The sequence below is a fragment of the Meriones unguiculatus genome, chromosome 17, assembly GCF_030254825.1.
Source record: "Meriones unguiculatus strain TT.TT164.6M chromosome 17, Bangor_MerUng_6.1, whole genome shotgun sequence".
Taxonomy (NCBI): Eukaryota; Metazoa; Chordata; class Mammalia; order Rodentia; family Muridae; genus Meriones; species Meriones unguiculatus.
In genome coordinates, this window is record NC_083364.1 from 73,744,865 (window position 1) to 73,758,200 (window position 13,336).

The following is a 13,336-nucleotide window of genomic DNA, read 5'->3' on the forward strand; positions in this document are numbered from 1 at the left end:
AAAGTCATTTTGAAACCACTTCAAAGTAAAAGCTACAGAAATGACCTATACACTTTTCTACACATTTTATATTCAAAACTGTATCATGACGTGGACATTTAAAGGAGTCTGTTTTTATATCCTGCCCACTCTCATTTTCTTCTCTCCAGTAAGGATGTCTCTAGTTACTTTGTAGAACAATCAAGTCTACTCACTGGAAAGGTGACAACTCCCACTGAAAAGCAAAGGCCACAGGGATTGACTGTCCTGGCTCTTAATTTGTAAAGTTCAGATTTTTATGTATGTGTTATAAAGTACAAGTTTCCCAGTTTTAATATAATAACTTTGGGGAGATAGGAATATTATTAAACATAAAAATAGATGGCTTTAAGAAAATTAGAGAGCTGAAAAATTACCCCCGTTGATACAATATTTGTCACACAAACCTAGGGGACTGAGTTCAATATCCAGACCACTATTTCTAAACTGCATTATTAGTGGCACCGAGGATATAGATAGTGAGCAAGTTGAGGCTCCCTGGAATAGCTAATGCAGCCTGATTGTTCAAACCAGGTCAACGGGGAGTGTAAATATGACAGTACCTGCTAAATGGAACCTGACATTGACCTCCAGGCCTCCACATAAAAGTTCAGGCATGTGCAAGCGTCCCATGCATGTACGTACACACAGTCACATACACACATGGACACATGTGCAGGCATGCTCACACACACATTCATTCACACACCACACAATATTAGAAAATGTTATTGAAAGATTCATTTTAATACAATGAATGGGAATACTAACCAAGCTGAGGTGTTCTCAAAGGTTTTAAAGTGTGACATAAAGTCAGTGATAGATGCAGGGTTATTTCTTTTTTTTTTTTTTTATTTTATTTTTTTTTATCAGTTACATTTTATTAACTCTGTATCCCAGCCGTGTCCCGATCCCTCATTCCCTCCCAGTCCCTCCCTCCCTCCCTCCCTCCCTCATCTCCACCGTGCCCCTTTCCAAGTCCACTGATGGGGGGGACCTCCTCCCCATTCATCTGATCCTGTTTTATCAGGTATCTTCAGGACTGGCTGCAAAGCCCTCCTCTGTGGCCTAACAGGACTGCTCCTCCCTTCGGGGGTGGGGAGACCAAAGAGCCAGTCATCGAGTTCCTGTTAGAAATAGTCCCTGTTCCCCTCACTTTGGGAAACCAATTGGTTACTGAGCTACCACAGGCTACATCTGAGTGGAGGTTCTAGGTTATATCCATACATGGTCCTTGGTTGAATGTCAGTCTCAGAAAAGACCCTGTGCCCAGATATATTTGGTCCTTGTGGAGCTCCTATCCTTTCCCCATCAGACTAACTCCCCTTCTTTCTTATGATTCCCTGTACTCTGCCAAAGGTTTGGTCATGAGTCTTTGCTTTGAAAACACTGCTAGTTAGAGTCTTTCAGATGCGCTCAGTAGACTCCTGTCATACATTCAATGCACATCCCATCTGTCTTTCTAAACGAGGATTGATCATCTTACCCCATGTCCGCTCAATTGATTATCTTTTTTAGGTGTATAGATTTCATTATGTTTATCATATCTTATAGGTCTATATAAGTGAGTATATCCCATGTTTGTCTTTCTCCTTCTGGGATATTTCACTCAGAATGATCTTTTCTAGATCCCACCATTTGCCTGCAAATTTCATGATTTCCTCCTTTTTGATTGCTGAGTAGTATTCCATTGTATAAAAATACCACAATTTCTGTACCCATTCCACCGTTGATGGACATCTGGGTTGTTTCCAGGTTCTGGCTATTACAAACAGAGCTGCTATAAACATGGTTGAGCAAGTGTCCTTTTTGTGTACTTGAACAAACTTTGGGTATATACCTAGCAGTGGTATAGCTGGGTCTGGAGGAAGCACTATTCCTATTTGTCTTAGAAAGCGCCAGATAGCTTTCCAGAGTGGTTGTACCAGTTTACATTCCCACCAGCAGTGGAGCAGGGTTCCCCTTTCTCCACAACCTCTCCAGCATGTGTTATCGCTTGAGTTTTTCATCTTGGCCATTCTGATGGGTGTAAGGTGATATCTCAGGGTCGTTTTGATTTGCATTTCCCTGATGGCTAATGAGGATGAGCATTTCTTTAAGTGTTTTTCTGCCATTCGATATTCCTCTGTCGAGAATTCTCTATTTAGTTCTGTTCCCCATTTTTTAATTGGATTACTTGGATTGCTGCTTTTCAGCTTCTTTAGTTCTTTGTATATACTGGATATTAGTCCTCTGTCAGATAAAGGGTTAGTGAAGATTCTTTCCCAATCTGTAGGCAGTCGTTTTGTTTTGATGACGGTATCCTTTGCTTTACAGAAACTTTTCAGTTTCATGAGGTCCCATTTATTGATTGTTGCTCTTAGAGCCTGTGCTATTGGTGTTCTGTTCAGGAAGTTGTCTCCTGTGCCAATGAGTTCTAGGCTGTTCCCCACTTTTTTTTCCAATTGATTTAGGGTATCTGGTTTTATGTTGAGGTCCTTGATCCATTTTGACTTTAGTTTTGTGCAGGGTGATAAATATGGATCTATTTTCATTTTTCTGATGCAGGGTTATTTCACTACTAAAAATTCTTGATAGCTTTCCATAACCTGTTATTTATTGTATCAGGTTCTCTTGGGACTATATGGGACTTACTGGAATAAAATATGCATTTACTTTAAATTTCACTAAATTTTTTAACAATAAAAGTTTTATATGATTAAACATATATTAAAATATGTTAAGATTTTCTGTTTACTTATTATTTATTACAATTTATTCACTTTGTTTCCCAGCTGTAGCCCTCACCCTCATCTTCTCTCATCCCTACCCTCCCTCCCTCTTCTCCCCTTATGTCCCTCCCCTAGTCCACTGAGGGAATCTTATGAAAGAAGAGGATGATATAAAGACCTGGAGGGGACAGGAGCTTCACAAGAAGACAAACAGATTAAAAACTTTGGGCATAGAGTACCATGAAGAGACTGATACCCCAACCAAGGATCATGCATAAAGAAGACCTAAAACCCCTGCTCAGATGTAGCCCATAGACCCAGTCTCCAAGTGTGCTCCTTAGTAAGGGGATCAGGGACAGTCTCTGGGATGAAATCAGTGGCTAGCTCTCTGATCACTTTCCCCTGAGGGGGAAGCAGCATTGCCAGGCCACAGAGGAAGATAATGCAGCCAGTCCTGATGAGATCTGATAGACAAGAGTCAGATAGAAGGGGAGGAGGACCTCCCCTTTCAGTGGACTAGGGGAGGCACATAGGGAAAGAAAATACCTTAAGTTTTAAATTAAAGCTATAATAAATACTATTGTTTTATTAAATTGAAATAGACCAACTAAATTATTGTGTATTATTCTTACTCAAATATTTTAAATCCTTAAACGATGCCATCCAGTTATAATAGATCACGGTATATTTCAACATCAAAGACAGTTACTTTAGCAACTTAGCAAACTGATATTAAACCACCCTCACTGGGTGCTTGACATATAATTCTCAATTTGCATACTGATATGGTAGTTGTATAGACTATATATTGTATAGGAATTTAAATATGGGTTTTTTTGGTTTTAGATATGTTTTAAAATTTTTATTCTTAAATTAAAAAAACATTTACATTTTGGGATAAAAAATCATATACATGATTTACTAGAGTATTATGTATTATTATTAACTGTTAGCAAAGAGTTTTAAATAAACATAACTTTCCATTGTTTCAATAATTCTTGATGAAATTTTGGCTAAATATTGGAAAATGTTACTCATATGGCTAAGACAGCTCCTTAACGAAACTGAATAAGTCTGCAACTAGAAAAAAAAACATATTGGAGATTAAAAAGTATAATGAACACAGTGAATTTTTTTGCTAAATATCACCAGGAGTATATGAGAAACTCAAAGTTTAAAATGATTTTTTTTACTGAGATTTGAACACAAAGTATATAAAATAAGTAAGTAGTGTTGATAAAGATAAGAACTTGTTGGTAAAGCAGATGCTTCACGTATAGGAAGTCTTTGCTCTCATCTCTAACATCAAAAAATTAATAAATCAGGGTGTGGCTAATGTAACTCAGTGTTAGAGTACTTGCCTGTCTACTGTGAGACTCCCAGCTCAACCCTTATTGCTTTATGAATGAGTAATAGATTGTAAGCCATAGAGGTGCATATAAAATAAAAGCCAGATGAATATAAAAACGAATGGCTGATCTTCTGGAAACACATATAAGAAATGGAAGAGGAAATTCAGTTCATGTACCGGGAAATAGTGTAGGCTCTAGGAAAGATATATTTAAGTGCCCCTGCTCTAAATCCACCAGACTTATCCAAGAAACATATAGGCATCTTCACTTTGCATTCCTATCTACCCAGGTGTTACGATGTATGAAACAAATACTCCTGAGAGGATTCCCACGACAAATTATTTTTACCAGATATCAATAACTAAAGACATTAACGAAATTTTGTTGCTGTATGCATACATATACCACACTTGCTTTCACGGTATACATAGTGTTAGTACATAAGATTATTTTTGTTATATTTTGTTGCTTAATATAAATTACATATTTCAATAAAAAGATTCTCTACTTCCATCTTTAATTTGTATAACATGTTTTGAGGTAACTGCAAGCCAAGACAAGTATCATGTTATGGGCCCCAACAGCCACAAATTTTTAGAATATACTTTCAGTTGCCAACTTTTTAACAACTTTAAAGATCATTTTCTACATTCAAGGATTTTTCACATTTATTCTGTATGATTTCAGTTTGATTTTAGACGTGATCTTCTCTTCTTCCAGCATCCTTTCTACCTTAGTCTGTTGTCTGTTACTATCACTAAATAACTGACAGTAGATTTACTTATAAAGACTTAATAATTCTATAGTCTGATGAGATGCTGACATACTGATAATGTATCCCTTGTCTATGTCAGATGACAAAGAAACAAAAGGGAAGAGTGATGAGTAAAGAATGGGCATGTGCTTGTGCAAGGAAGATAGAAACAAACAGGAGGTACTAGGCTTCTCCATAACAACTTGCTTGTGACAACTTTCATTTAGTGAATAAATGTACTCACAAGACAAAGACATTGATCACTCTTAAGGGTTTTATCTTCTAATGTGTTTCATCTCACAAAGGATTTCAACATCTCTCCACAGTGGTGCATTGGGTACCAAGCTTCCAACATATATGAACCTCAGGGTATCAATCATTTCCATAATGCACAGAGATCATTCTTTGATCTTTTGAAATTTTTACTAAGTCAAATAATTCTCTGAGACCTTAAGGCCATCATTATATAGCCTAAGAGAACTCTCAGCAACCCACCCAAGATTTTAGTTTATACCTGTTGTTATAGACTATTAGATTTAAATTGTAAAAACTCAAAGATTTTTAGAACAATACTTTAGAATTTTTATTTTAAATATTATTCATTAAAGAAAAGTGGGGTTGTAGATATGTCTCAGTGATTAAGAGTGTGTAGTTCCTTTGACAGGGGATGTGATTTTGGTTCTTAGTACTCAGGATGGGCTGCTCACAGCTGCCCATAACTCATGTTCCATGAAAACTTATGCCTTTAGTCTCCAAGGTCACCTGTACTCAAGTGCACATACCCACTCAGGTCCACACACAAATATATACACATTCTCTTATGCATAATTAAATAAATGTCAAATAAAAATACATCTTACTTTCATAGTACTTGCCCTTCCTCTATACATCAATGCTTATTTTCCATAGGCTGAGATAATATGGCTTTATGAAACTATTTAACAAGTAATGGGGAACTGGTCTAGTTAAAAAATATTTAGTTGGCCATATTTTGATAATAAATAACATAGAAAAAGGCAAGATAGTTCAGTAACAAGAACACTGGCTGTCATGACACCTTGAGTTGGATAGAGTCATAGCATACACTGTGGAAGAAGAGATCATACCCCGGAAAGTTAACCGCTAACCTCCATATGTACCTCATGACATTTGTGAAGCTCTTTTGCATATGCACACAAAATAAATCAATAAATAACTTAAAATAAAAATGACAGTAAAATTAAATTGGGTAGAGCTGCAACAGTATATGAAATCACGTTTGTTTTATGTTAAGACTGATTTTATGAGTACTCATATGGATTTTTTTAAAGTACCTATAATTTTAAAATATATAAAATGTGTTTTGATTAAACAGCACCATTGGGATATGTTTAATGATTATGTTTTAATCTATATTCATATTTTTGTACAAATATGCTCCAGTGGAATGGAAAGAATATGAAAGTTAAATGTTAAAATTTATCATATCTTGTTAAGTCTCCCAAGTTAAAGAATTATTTCAGCAAGAAAATAAAACTAAATTTAATACATACAGTTGTTTAATTTATAACTTTCCTTTTATATTACATGCATAAAAAAGTGTAAGGATATTCATCCAGATTTCTTGTAGTAAACAAGAAAGTGAAAGCTCTCTTTTGGGACACAATGGTTGTTGCAAAGAACCAGACACTTTGTTTCCAAGAGCAACTGAGGTGAAGCTTTCCTAAGAAGCTTTGTGCCATTATAATACACTCTTGATACAATTTAGGAAAAGTGTATTTTCACTCCCGGGGTCAGAGGTTTTAGTTCTGAGGCCTCTTTGTTTTTAGATCTGTGGTGGAGAAGTCCTGTCAGAGCAGCACTGCTCACCTCACCGCACACACTAGGTATGTGAGAAGTGCATGAACTGCAGGGAAGAATAATCGCAGCTGATACCTCTGGAAGCCTGAGGCGTCTGTAGCATAGATAGCATGTGTTTCATTTAGAGATAAAACAGTAATTTTAACAGGGTAGGTGCTCACATACATGAAATGGACACAATTTAATGATACCAACTAATTATCTACTAACTGAAACATCAAATTTACCAATATAAAGAGAAAATAGGACAACATTCCACTTATCAAGTATTATAATATAATTTTGAAACTTGGGCCTTTTCATTAAAATCAAAGCAAATGAGCTGGAAAGAAAGGGAGGGAGAGAGTGACTAAGATGTTGTCACGGTCCTTGCAAATTTCCCAGTTTACAGAAAAATCAATTACACATATAAAATAACAAAAATTCATCTTGATTTTCCAAGCCCCTACAGCAAACCAAAATTTTGTGATTTAAAGTATTTTGTCTTAGTGAATGACCAAAAGCTTTGATTACGAAAGTACAATAACATAATGTCTAAAACATTTACTTTGAGGTATTGCTTATTAGTAGAAAAATGGCAGGTTTGGAGGAAAGGCATTGATAGAAGTATCTCCGGGAGTTAGAAGTCACTGAAATCAATCTTGAAATGAGGGCTCAAAGCTAATTAGGAAGAGTGAATTAGTAAAACTCAGTAGAGGTGTCATTATATCTGTAATGGCAAATGACATATTAATAAATAAGTAGAATTTATGAAAAAAGAAATGATGATAATTGCCAGTTACTTAGAAAAATAGCTTTTTGTTTTCATAGATGGGAAATCGAAGGGAATATTCATTGAGTCTTGTCAAGAAGGAACAGCAAGTGTGCCTTCTCATGAGAATGCCATCCAAAGACTTATTTGATTATTCCCAGTCTGTCACTGTATTTTCATGTGCATTTCTGTATAATTTTATTATTGATATAAGTAGCATAATTTTTTTATTCAATTTGGTGATATCAATTTCCAGAGTATACTATTGTTGGTATATTGTAACAACCTGCAGTAACAACAATAACTATATGAAGCTAAAAATTCTGAAAGAGCTAACCAATGATATGGAGAAAATTATATCCATATTAGTAAAAAAAAAAGGGAATGAATGAATGGATAGATGAATGAAAAATACCAGGATTTATACGCCAGGATTATTTTTTTGGCTCATCTTGCAGTTCTGCCAATACACCTTGTTACTGTCTTGGATTGCAACTCCTTTCAGATTTTCACTTTGAGATCTCAGTATCTTTCAAAGATACGCATCCTTCCACAGCTGCTTGGCATTTCATGGGCCCAGATTTCTGCCTCATATTCCTCCCCCTTGTACAACACTGATATTACTGGCTGAGCAAATTCTTTTTTTTTTTTTTTTTTTCTGAGCAAATTCTTGTGGCTGGCAGGCCCATTGGAAATCTGGGAGGCTTGCTGGGCTTTTTTGGAGATTGAGCAGCATCCAAAAAGAAGCATGAACTGATCATTTACAAAGTCCCTTTCAAATGGTAAGGTTTTGATTCTGTAATTCTTGTGATGCCCGGAGGAAATCTCCTGAAAGTTGGGAGAAGTCCATTTCTTGACAAGGCAGAGATTCTCCTGGGAGAAAGCCCCAATTAAAACATGACTAATATCCCCCATCCTTCTGTTTTGGATTATTTTAAAGGAGATGTTCAGTAAAATGAATGTAGGTTTGATGAGATAAAATCTAGAGTCTTTAATTAGCATGCATTTATATGATAGTCAAATTACCTGGAGTACAGAAAACCTGCACGTGCTGGAACATTGGGAGGTTCAGTGGGCACATCTTCTTGTTGAGGATGGCTCGGAATCACTTTGCTGCTTCCTTTGATCATTTTTTTCAATGTGAAGTTGAATATTTCAAAGCTGCTTATTCTCATTCAAAGTGCAGCAGAGTTCCAGAGAATTTAAATCACATCTGTAAGTGTGTGTAATAGCATCCACGGTTATTTCACAGTAATTTAGAAGGCCACTATCAGGATGAGTGACTCATTCGAGGTATTATCAGAGAAAACCTGTGAAAACAGCACTGCTCTTTGCATTTTAAACTGAACAGGTACTACTGGAAGGAGCTTATCATATTGAGGCACTGAAATTCTAAGGAAAAATATAAACAAGCATCATGAAAATTTCAGTTAAACTCACAGCACATTGTATCTTAACTAGAGTGTTTGCCACATTTTGTGTGGTAAACCAGCTTGATATCATCCAACTTGTTTTTACAATTATATACAATATGTTATAGAAGACACATCTTTCTGAGAAATGAAATTTTATATGTAAAAGAGGTACATGAGCAATTTTGTAGCAGAATATTTTGCGGCACTGGAAAATCTTTGTACTTGCAGCTGTTTCTCTAACAATATAAAATGCAGAAATAAAATAAAAAGACAGGCACAGATGGTAGAAGGTATCAAAAAAAGAGACATGTGAATAAGCAAGGAAAATATCAGAAAAAATAAGTAAAGAAATTGTAACAGAAAAATGAAAGGAAAAATCTAAAGGTAAGGGGTGTCTTTTGCATTCAACTATGCAGAACTCTTGAGGAGCAATTATAAGAAAGCACTATAGTATGGTTATGATCTCTGTGATTCGGAAGATAACATATAGGTACATGCAGTAGGACCATGACAGAATAGGCATATGAGAAGCTTATGAAACTTGTTTGGGGTTGGATGCCTGTGGGAAAGAACAATTAAGAACAGATATCAAACTGTCAGCTTTGACATAACTTAAAAAATGTGCTTGTAAGCCACCATGGAATGGATCTCTGTAACTATTGTAATCTTATCAGGGTTCATTGTAGCCATAGGCAGCTCAGTCTCCGTGGTACTCTAGCAAGGGTTTGCAGAGGCAGTCACTGGTATGAACTCCTTTGCCTGTTCTTTGATCTCCTCCCCTTGGCAAAGTGGTCTTACTAGGCCATAGAGAAAGAGAATCAAGACAGTCATGATGAGACCTAACAGTCTAGGGTCATGTAGTAGGGGAGGAGGACCTAGCCTATCAGTGGTCTAAGGAAGGGACATGGGTGGAGGGGAGGGAGGGAGGATGGGACTGGAATAAGATGAGTGAGGAAGCTACAGCCAGGATACAAACTGAATAAATTATAGATAGATAGATAGATAGATAGATAGATAGATAGATAGATAGATAGATGACAGGGTTCAAGCTGAACATGCTCTGTAGAAGAAGCCTCCTTGAAGGCATCATAAAAGTACTTTTTAGTCTAAAGATGATGGAAGTGAACACAACCAAAGAGTGAGCAAATTCTGTTTATTATTACACTCAATGTGTTAACATATACTCTTGTAGTAGGTCCCTGACAATTTCTAAAGGACATTTTTTTTTCTGGGGATATATTAGAAGATGAAGTTAGACAAAGGGATATAGCCACCAGTGGGGAAGCTTGTCTTGGTTACACAGCCGGCAGTTATGGTTTTATTTATTTATCTATTCCACATTACTTCATAGTTTGCTAGTATCTTAGCTACTCTTGATAATGAATTGATGGCATTACTTAGGTCCTTCTAGAGCATTCTGCTGCCCAGGTTCTGTGTGTTCAGGGCGAGGCTGCCACTTATTGGCCATGTGGGTATTAGAGTGCTCAGAGACACTCAACTGAGTCACTTAGACACTAAACATGGTCTTTTTTTTTTTTTTTCTGATTGAATGTTTTATAGTGTCTTCTGAGGCTGATAGCCAGGAATCCTTTCCAGAATCAAGCCAAAGTTCCTGGGTGAAAGACATGGACTGTAACTAAATACAATACCCATTGGTGTAATTGTGGAGACTACAACATTAATATTTCAGGGCTGTGTTTTATGGGAAGAAGAACCATTGGAAATCTGAGTCATCAAATTATTGTGGAATACTAGAGCCTCTGAGTCTGCATACCAGTTTCATTATGAATTGTACCCTTTGCAGACATAGTATTTTATGTGTCTCCAATGCTAACTTTACAGTATTTCTGAGAATGTGTTGATCTATCTATGCTCTAAAGTATAATTTTGAACTTGCCAATCGGTGATGACTTCTGCAGGCTTTACAACCTATGATGCATTATATGAGCTCACTTAAAAACTATCAAAACTTTATTATAAAAAAACTTATAAAAATATTTTGGAGCCTGCTTCTACATTTCATTGCTATTATGTGGATGGGTACCTGGCCTGGACAATACAATGAGGGGATTCATGCTGTTGCATCAAATATTTAAGCCCAAATGATTTTTCTGATGCCCAATGAAGAGAACGAAAGCTGGTATCAGATGAAATGCTCATGTGAGAGTGTCTTTGATTCCTCCTCAGTAGTCATGTAGTATCTATGAGATAAAGTATCATATTGAGAAAGAAATGTTGCAGCACATCAGATCATATTTGAACAATAGGCCTATGTTGTTGAGCATACATGTAGCCAGCATCTCTGCCACTATAGTCCTTTTCTTCCCATTGTGCCACACTGTGGTGGCTATACTGGGTCAACTGACCAAATCTTCCTATTTCTTGGGTAGTTCCTTTTCCATTTTAGACATCCCTTGCTAGACATTAATATGAAAAGCAAAGACCATATTTTATAGCCATAGTGCCTCCATATAGAGATACAAATGTTAATTTTATCTTCCATATCAAGTAACATAAAAATCAACCTACTAATGCTATTCTTTATTCAACCATTCAAAAACAATGCCTGAATGTGTCTTCTATAAGTTCAAAATTATTCTTCTTTCTCACTCTGTGGCAAACCACAGCTGTTTAGAGAATGTCCTTTGAAGCAATAGGGGTTTAAATGTATATCCAAAAAATGCCTATTTCAAGCAAAAGACATATGATTGGCCACTGGAAACCACCAGGCCATTAATATTGGTGGTTAACACTAAAAATTTTTCTACAAATATAGATTCTAATCTTGTTTTTAATTTAATTTTTTTGGCCTTTGGTCTGTTTCTTTTTTTTTTCTTTATTAATCATACTTTATTCACTTTGTATCCCCCTGTAGTTCCCTTCCTCCTCCCATCCCAATACCTCCCTTCCTCCACTCTCTGCATGCATGCCCAATCCATTCAATAGAAAAAAGACAGCATCTTCAACAAATGGTGCTGGTCCAACTGGATGTCTACATGTAGAAAAATGAAAATAGATCCATACTTCTCACCCTGCACAAAATTAAAGTCCAAGTGGATAGAAGACCTCAACATAAAACCAGACATATTCAACCACTTAGAAGAAAAAGTGGGGAAGAGCCTTAATTTAAAATTTTTTGGAATTAAATTTAAATCCTAGAAGGCTGTTTGTTATCATTATACTTCTTTATGATTTTTTCCTGTAATTTAGTTAATAGTTATATAGACACATCTGTTTATCTATGAATAGGTTCTGAGGATGACTCCACTAGTAACTGCCCCACACAACTCAACAAAAAAAAATTAAATATCACATTTTGTAATTACCAAAACATATTTTATCTCTCAATGCATAGGAATAATTTGTGTATTTAAAGTAAGATGCTGAAATGTTCAGGGCTTTTTTTCAATCTTTGTATAAATAAAGCATATTAAGAGGGAGAAAACAGTCAACAGGACAGAACCCTACCACAGAGGGCTGTTGAAAGACTCTACCCAGCAAGGTACCAAAGCAGATGCTGAGAATCATAGCCAAACTCTGAGCAGAGTGCAAGGAATTTTATGAAAGAAGGAGGAGATAGGAAGATCTGGAGAGGACAGGAGTTCCACAAGGAGAGCAACAGAACCAAAAAATCTGGGCACAGGGGTCTTTTCTCAGACTGATACTCCAACCAAGGGTCATTCATGTAGATAACCTAGAACGCTTGCACAGATGTAGCCCGTGGCAGCTCAGTGTCCAAGTGGGTTCCCTAGTAATGGGAACAGGGAATGTCTCTGACATGAACTCAGTGGCTGGCTCTTTGATCACCTTCCCCTGATGGGGGAGCAACCTTACCAGGCCACAAAGGAAGACAATGCATCCAGTCCTGATGAGACCTGATAGTCTAGGGTCAGATGGAAGGGGAGGAGGACCTTCCCTATCAGTGGACTGTGGGAGAGGCATGGGAGGAGATGAGGGAGGGAAAATAGGAATGGGAGGAAATGAGGGAGGGAGCTACAGCAGGGATACAAAGTGAATAATCTGTAATTATGACAAAAAATAAATAAAAATTTAAAAGATTTGAAATTATTAAAATTAACAGTTCTTTTTAATTTTATTTTTATTAATTAGTTTATTCCCTTTGTATCCCACCTGTAGCTCTCTCCCTGTTCCCTCCCAATCACACCCTCCCTCCCTCTTCTTCTCCTATGCCCTTCCCAGAGTCCAATGATAGGGAGGTCCTCTTTCCCTTCCCTCTGACCCTAGCCTATCAGATCTCATCAGGACTGGTTTCATTGTCTTCCTCTGTGGACTGGTAAGGCTGCTCCCCCCTCAGGTGGAGGTGATCAAAGACCCAGCCCACAACTTCCTGTCAGAGACAGCAACTATTTATATTACTGGGGAACTCTCTTGGACACTGAGCTGCAATGTGCTAATTCTTAATGTCACCTTAGTTAACATTTTATAAAATAAACGCTGAAAAATATGACAAAGACACATGACTTGTTAGTGGTAAA

General features: G+C 36.7%; 1 protein-coding gene across 1 annotated transcript in view; it reads left to right on the top strand.

Moving 5' to 3' along the window:
* The window catches only part of Robo1 (roundabout guidance receptor 1), a 1,064,494-nt gene that overhangs the window by 69,298 nt on the left and 981,860 nt on the right, over positions 1–13,336 (top strand). The gene's annotated exons all lie outside the window — the stretch shown is intronic.